Here is an 8,379-nt window from a genome sequence, read left to right on the forward strand (position 1 = left end):
AAAAGACTGTGAAGGAAGACGAGCTCCTTTGCCTCAAAACTGACTCTTGAGAAAAATACGTCTCGCGAAACTAAAAGATGAGAAAAGCATAATGGATTTTACAGGCCAAGACCACTTTCCTAAAAGAAAGGTGATTAGAGATTGGAATCTTTCTTTTTAGGAGTCCAATGATGACTAGCATTTATTTTTCAAGCTTAATAAGTCGTAGCATGCAATAAGTCTTCGGAATTGATTATGTAGCCCGTGACATGCTCGTACGACCTACATAATCAAGGGGGCTAATGTTGACACCAAAAAATCCATCTAACAAGCCCAATTCATGCTCTAAGCCCAATTCATATTTCAAGGTGAATTATACACCCGCAACCATCACGCCACGCACGTGGACCCAAGTCATATCCACGCACTTGGGGCTTACAAGAATGGGTGTGGTGTGGAAGGTAACAGAATTGCCTGAGGCCCGTTAATAGTTTTAGGCTCATTGATAATTTTGGACTTGGGACCAAAATTCATGCCCAACAGCCTAACTCTTAATATGGGTAAGTGAAGAAGAGATAACCTAAAACTTCTAAGTCTTATTTATCAATCATAAACTACGAATCTCTTTACAAATAATTCTCTTATAACCTCAAACCAAACAACCAAGCATCCTTTTTTACACAGCAATAACTTATTGTCACATGCGTAACAGAAAGCCTAAATTACAGTAGCAAATCCTGCCTAAATCATGGCAGAAAATCTGCCAAACCTATTCCACAATCTCACAGCCTTAGACACAACCTGACAAACCAAAACACATTGCAAAATCCAATACACACATTTAACCAAAGCCATCTCTTTACCCAGCAGTAGTAACTTCCAACTAAGATTCTTCTAGCTGATGGAATTGAATATAAATAGCTACTGCTATAACTAAAGGGGCATCAGAATTGGGTATGCTAGCAAGCTCTCTAGCATTCTTCTTTTGCCATGCTTCATCTCTCCCAAATCCACCCTCAGTTTTACATCCTTCCCAATTTATCTCCTGTCCAAATCTCTTATTCTATATACCTAAACCAATATGTCATCACTGCTGAGATCTCTTCTTCTGAAACTCATGCTTTTCTAGCTCCCACACAATGCACATCTTGCTAAGTCCTCCATTGAAAGTAACAAACAACCAGTTCACTGCCATGAATGAGTATTGAGCTGCTGGGAGGAACACAACAGCAAGCTTCCTAGGATTCTCAGTCCCTCGAAGTTTGCTAGGCCTAGTCTTTGCTTACTCAGACAAAGGGGACAAGATTTTGGGCTCGGCCATGGTGATTTCACTGACATACAACCCTGATCAAAAGTGCCTTTACAACAAGTAATACCTAAGTGTTTAAGGACACCTAGTTTGCGTGTCTGGCCCAAACTATGATTACTTGTCTGAGTTGTATTAGGGTTAGTTTTATAGATATTCTCAGAGATATCTTATTCATTGTATGATCCAGCTTTCTTATAAGACTCATATTCTCTGTTATAATCCTCTATATAAAGAGGCCCCTATTATGAATGAAAACACAACTCATTCTCTCCCAATTTTTGATTCCCTGAAACACGTTATCAGCACGAAGCCCTAACCCTAAAATCGTAACCTTCAAACCCTAACTTCCCCCGCCGCGCACCTTGAAGCCCTCGACCCTAGGAGTCCAGAACTGGCCAGAAAACTCCCGAACCGACCATCGGAAGTTTCGGACCGGCATGTTAGCCTCGCTCTGCCTCTGCTAGCCTCACCTGCATAAGCGTCCCCGCAAATCAACCCCTTCAGCTAGCCTCGCTAGTGCCTTCTGGTTAGCCTCGCTTCAGGTTGCTTCAAGTTAGCCTCGCTTCACTCCGCCAAGCAGCCCTTGCCCTGTAAGCTAACCTCGCTAGCTGATAGCCTCGCCTCGCCTCGACACAAGCTAGACTCGCCTCGACAGCAGCCTGCCCTACCTCCCTCGCGCACATCAGTTTGCTGCCCAGCACCACTGCACCTTCGGTTAGCCTCGCTAACCTCGTTTAAGCGACATAAGGGGGAGTGTTTAAGGACACCTAGTTTGTGTGTTTGGCCCAAACTCTGATTACTTGTTTGAGTTGTAATAGGGTTAGTCTTACATATATTCTCGGAGATATCTTATTCATTGTATGATTCAGTTTTCTTGTAAGACTCATATTCTCTTGTTGTAATCCTCTATTTAAAGATACCCCTATTATTAATGAAAACACAACTCATTCTCTCCCAATTTCTGATTTCCTAAAACACTAAGTTAGTTATGTATTAAGGTATTTGAGGTATTTGGTGGCCAAATTCTGAAGGTGGAGTCCACCACCTTGGCGCAAGTCATCCAAACCTACGCAAAAACCAAGCAGCTAAACAAAGGCAAAGAGCTCCACGCTCACCTCCTATGCACCCATTACCCACTATGCATTTTCCTCACCAACCACCTCCTCAAAATGTACTCCAAATGCGGGCACGTCGACTATGCCCTCAAGGTTTTCGACCAAATGCCTCACCGAAACTTGGTTTCTTGGACTGCAATGGTTACTGGGTTTTCTCAGAACTTGAGGTTCTCGGAGAGTTTCAAGGCCTTTTCCCAGATGAGAAGTGTTGGGGAGAGCCCGACCCAGTTTGCATTTGCAAGTGTCATCAGAGCTTGTGTGGTTCTTGGGTCGGTTGAGGTTGGGAGGCAGCTGCATTCTTTTGCTTTGAAATTAGGCTTGGCTTGTGAGCTGTTTGTGGGTAGTAACTTGGCGGATATGTATTCGAAATGTGGGTTCATGGTTGATGCTTGTAAGATTTTCAAGGAAATGCCGAGTAAGGATGCTGTGTCATGGACTCCGATGATTGATGGGTATGCAATGAGTGGGGATTTTGAGGCAGCTTTACGGAGTTATAAGAGGATGATTAATGATGGGATTGGTATAGATAAACATGTTGTTTCTAGTGTATTGAGTGGTTGTTCTGCACTGAAGGCTTGTCAGTTTGGCATTGGAAGTAGAGGTTGATGTGGGAAATGCTCTGGTTGATATGTACTCAAAATCAAGAGATATGGAGAGTGCTTTACATGTGTTTCAGGTTGAGCCTGAGTGTAGAAATATTGTGTCGTATTCCTCTCTCATCAATGGTTATGTCAAGATGGATGAAATCAAGAAGGCTTTTAGTGTGTTTGTTGACTTACAGAGGGGGGGGGGGGGGGGGGGGGGGGGGGGAGTTGAGCCTAATCAGTTCACTTTTCTAGCTTGGGCAAGGCTTGTACCAGCCAAGCTGCACTTGAACAAGGGATCCAACTTCATGCTCAGGTGGTCAAGTTTAATTTTGATAGAGACAATTTTGTGTCTTCTGTTCTTGTTGATATGTATGGTAAATGTGGGTTACTTGATCATTCAATACAAGTGTTTGACGAGGTAGCCACCCCGACTGAAGTTGCATGGAATTCATTGCAAAGTGTATTTGCAGTTCATGGCTTAGGAAATGACGCCTTGAAAACTTTTAGTAGAATGGTCCAGGCAGGAGTGAAACCAAATGCAATAACATTTATCAGTCTTTTAACAGGTTGTAGCCATTCTGGATTGGTAGAGGAATGTTTAAAGTACTTTTACTCTATGGAGAAAGCATATGGAATAGTACCTAGAGCTAGACATTACTCTTGCATTATTGATTTACTTGGCCGAGCTGGAAGGCTTGAAGAGGCCGAAGATTTTATTAACAGCATGCGACTGCAGCCAAATACTTTTGGGTGGTGCTTGCACGATACATGGTGATAAAGAGGGGGGCAAACTGGCAGAGAAATTGATACAGCTTGAACCTGAGAATAGTGGAGCAGATGTTTTGGTTTCAACTCTACATGCAAAGGAGCAAAAATGGGAAAATCTCAGAAGTGTGAGGAAGATGATGAGAGACAGCAGCATGAAGAAATTTCCCAGTTATAGTTGGGTTGATGTTGGAAACAAAACACACACGTCTGGAGCCGAAGATTGGTCTCATCCATAGAAGAAAGAAATATATGAGAAATTTGATGGTCTTCTTTATGAGATAAAGAAAGCTGGATATGTTCCAAATTCAGTTCTTGTTCTACATGATATGCACGACAATTCAAAGGTAGAACTTCTTCACCATCATAGTGAGAGGATAGCGATTGCATTTGCAATGATAAGTATGCCTGCCGGGAAGCCAATCATTGTGAAGAAAAATTTAAGGGTGTGCTTGGATTGCCATTCTGCAATCAAGTACATCTCCTTGGTTGTTGGAAGAAAGATTATAGTTAGGGAAAATACTCGGTTCCACCATTTCCCAGATGGGTTGTGTTCATGTGGAGATTACTGGTAATAGTTTTGAAGGCCAAAGTTTTGTAAAGGAATACATGCAAAAGTCATCTGCCTGGTTACTTCGGACAAATATTTTTTGAGCCGACTGGGTGATTAAGAATGAGCAATGGGCTTTTAAGCTTTGACTCAAAAGCATGTAAGAAGACGAATAACCTGAGAGCTTTTGTCTTGCACGTGGAAGAGGCGATTGTATTTCTTCATCCATTGGATTATTAGCTCAATTGGTTTATAGTGTAACAAGAAGTGATCAAGTGATTGTGTGGTAGCCATTCTCAGGTGATATGTGATGAGATTCTTCATCAAGATTCATATCTCCAGGTTTGAGGGCATGTGGAGACAGGAACCAGTTACATTTCTTCTTCTATTTCGTGAAGGACACAAGAATCATGGACTAAGAAAAAATGTTGAATGTTTACCCATCAATTTATTTTGCTTTGCAGAAATGTATGTGGCTTCTATATCTGAGAAGATAATATAATAAAGCTGAAATTAAAATTAAAAAAAAAAAAAAGGTTTTTGAGGAATATATGACGTAAATAGTTTATGAATCTTCATATTTGTGTAAGACCTTATTGAACTAGACATCAACACTTTCTACAAATTGACATTTTGAGGATGAGTTTTAGAGTTCAGTTTGTAACATTAGAGTATTTAATAAAGCTTGTAATCGAAAATAGTTTTATTAATGAAATCTGTTTTTGAATTTGAATTCAAACATGTATGGTTATTTAGATTAATCCGTTCAGATAAACATAAGGAATTTATAAGGCAGTTGCTTAATGGAAGGAACTGCCACAACAGTTTGTCTGATATAAAGTGGATTGCAACCTCCTCATTGATCCCTGCTAGAACACCAAACCTCAAACAAAATTGTCCCATTAACAATATGAGATTGGGGGTGCATCTAGGAGAAGCATCAATGGATTCTGGAACTGCATCCTATTAGTATCATATACTTTTATCAGTTTGTTTTCTAGATATAATGTTTAATATGCAGCAGATTATATTTTGGTCTTGATTCATATTGTTCTTGAATTCCAATCTTACATTTGGCATAGTCATGTTAATCATCTAGTATCTGTTAATCTTGATAATTATCTCAGAATTGGTTTAAATACAGATTTCATAAGTGTTGTTGCTGTTTTAATTGTCTGAGTTTATATATGATCAAAGACTAGATGTTCATAACTAAATTATCTCTAACAATTTGAGATCTAGAGCGAGTCAGCTCGATAGAGAAATTGATTGTAGACGGGTTTATGATTGATCTTCCTTTCATCGTAAAATATCAGCACAACTTAGCCTCATCACTGCTGCAAGATCAATTCATCTATCGGTACTTGGGATCTTTTAGATCTTTTATTGCTGGTGTTTCTCTTGTTGCCAAATGCCCTTTAAATGTTTTGTATATGCGGACAACAAAATGGGGAAATGTATATGAAGCGTACTGGACCAGTGTCATGTGAGGATACAACTTATGGATGATATGGTGCAATTGTTATATCAAATCAAGAAATCAACTATCAAGTTTTCCCACAAATAGAATGAGGCAGCAAATGCAGTTTCACAGTTCAAAACAGTTAATTTCAAAACTTAATTCAAACTCCTCAATGTAATATATTTGATTTTCTGATATAGAAATACGTCACAAACTTCACTCATATGGTTTACACACCAGTATATCAGTGAATATATACAACCTCATGCACAAAATCATACAAAATATTTTTCACTATAGAGATATTCTACGGCTTTAGATTATTGGGTAAATAATATCAAATATTTATATTCAATAAATCAAATCAAGCAAGTAATATATAATCACAAATAATATAGAGGAGAAGATCGAGAATTGGAGAATCTGCATTCTGAGTTCAAGAGAGGTACAACATTCGTTATCCTAAAGCCATAGACATGGAGATATGCAGATTATGACGGTCGTTTACGTATAACTCCAAGATACTTCAAGGGTTATCTCATACTTCACTTTGCACTACAAACAATAGACAGATTGCCGTGTGTTTATCAATTGCACGACAAACAAAAGACGTCACCTATTTATTTCAAGTGTTTATTTTATTGGAGGGCAATAAAAGTTTATTGGGTTTTATTGGGGGGCAATAAAAGTCTTTGGTGACCTCTCCGATGACCTACATGAGGCATCACATACAGAACAAGTAATAGGCTGTTCGACATAACTATGTGAGGAATTGTTATTGTAGATGGATCATATTATTGTTTTGAGACTTGATTTTTTGAGGAAAACAATATATTGTGAGAAAGATGATTTATATTGTTTTGAAAGTGTTTTGAGTTGTGAAGAGTACAATTGTTATATCATTTTAATGAGTTTTGTGAAACATTTTTGGGTCTAGTGTGACCACTTTAAATGTTTTGGTCTTTGTATCGAGGGTCTGAGTACCAAGGGTCACAGTGATGACTGAGGGCGAGCAAATTGGGGACCAAGCCCCCAGGTGAAACGCCCGATCCAGTTAGAGTTCTAGTATGTCTATCATTGTATTCATGGGGGTAACTACGTGGTTATTTCGACTTATGAATATTGTTTTTAAAGAAAGTCTCTAGAGTATTCTTTCTTTTATTGTCCAAGAGGGACATTGTTTTCATATTTAAATTGTTGAGTTAACAAATGCTTTTAAATACTGCATGTGGTGACTTATGCTGTCCTAAAGAGATAATTAAGGATATTGAGTTTTGAAATGAATCATTGTTGTTGTTCCAGTTTTAGGTTTAGAAACCTATTCTGTTGTTCAGTATTTGTTAGACTTCAGTTGTGTATTATGATCTCCGTGAGTGTTTACTTATTATTTTGATGTTTTAATTAAAAGTGTAAACTTTGTGTGATGTAACTTGTGACTTTAAAGATTGAGTTGATATTGACATTAGTAGGCTCAATGAGTTGTGATTGCTTAGATTAAGAGAGAAAAAAATATTCGTAAGTGTTTTGAGGCGAGTTGTTTGAGCCATCGCGTTCCTAATTTGTTCTTTTTATTAATAACTTGTTAGTTGTTTTAATTCGAAATTCAAGGCGTGACACAAGTAGCCACCATGAGCATTGCAACTTCACCATGGAAACGAATGGAAGAGGGACATGATAGACCGAAGCCTATGGATGCAAGATGACATGCTGAAGAAAGCTAGCACCGCCACCCTTCTGTTGATCAGAGATCGAAGAGGGAAAAAACATCACCTTTGATTGATCAATTAAAGCCGTTGCATCAGGCAATGACCCAGACTCCCACTTAGAGAGAAAAAAAAACTAGCATTTTTTTTTACAGAAATATCAGATTTCAAGTTAGGTTCAAAATGTTTTAAAAATATTGTTATTTAGCACCATAATGTTTATTTATTTATTTATTTATTTTTTGACCATTAGTAGCAAAGAAGCGAAACCAGGGGCAGATCCAAGTAGAGCTTAGGGAGGACTCAAGCCCGCCCCAAATTTTTGGGCTGAAAAAAAAAAAAAAAAAAAAAACTACATGTATACTTTTTTTTATTTTCTTTTTATGGGTATAGGCTTGGTCAAGCCCACCCAAAGTCTTAACTCCCAAACATCCGAACCTGGAACCAGACCACCATCAGCTCTCTGCTCTCATTTCTTTCGCTGCTTCGCAGTTTCACTCCCTCTTAGTTTCTCAGTCTCACCTTCTTTTCTTCTCTTAGGGATCAAATTCACCTTCTCTTCTGCTCTTCTTCAATTTGGGGCAATCAATCAATTCATTGTAAGTAGGATTCAAATTTTTTTTTTTTCAATTTAATCAATTCAATTCGGGGAATTTTTTAGGGTTAAGAATTGATGTCAAATTCAATTTTGTGGGTTTTGATTCAGCAGTGGATTGAAGATTTTTTTTGTTGTGTGCTTTGCTGTGGAACTTGCTTACGAAAAGATGAAAACTTCCAATTCAGTGTGTATTTCTTATTGGATTCTGTTTGGCTCCAAAACCAGTTGGCTTGCAAACTGTCTCTTTTGAGCGAGTGATTGCGCAGGCATGCCAGCACCGCGGGGTGCAGTCGTTGGGGTAGTCCCTTGAC

The 8,379-nt window shown here is 38.7% G+C and overlaps 1 pseudogene; it reads left to right on the plus strand.

Annotated features, from left to right (window-relative positions):
* Positions 1-422: 422 nt before the first annotated feature.
* On the plus strand, positions 423-4,776 carry LOC133744345 (putative pentatricopeptide repeat-containing protein At2g01510; annotated as a pseudogene).
* The last annotated feature ends 3,603 nt before the right edge of the window (positions 4,777-8,379 follow it).

This window comes from Rosa rugosa, chromosome 4, assembly GCF_958449725.1.
Source record: "Rosa rugosa chromosome 4, drRosRugo1.1, whole genome shotgun sequence".
In the NCBI taxonomy this organism is placed as follows: domain Eukaryota; kingdom Viridiplantae; phylum Streptophyta; class Magnoliopsida; order Rosales; family Rosaceae; genus Rosa; species Rosa rugosa.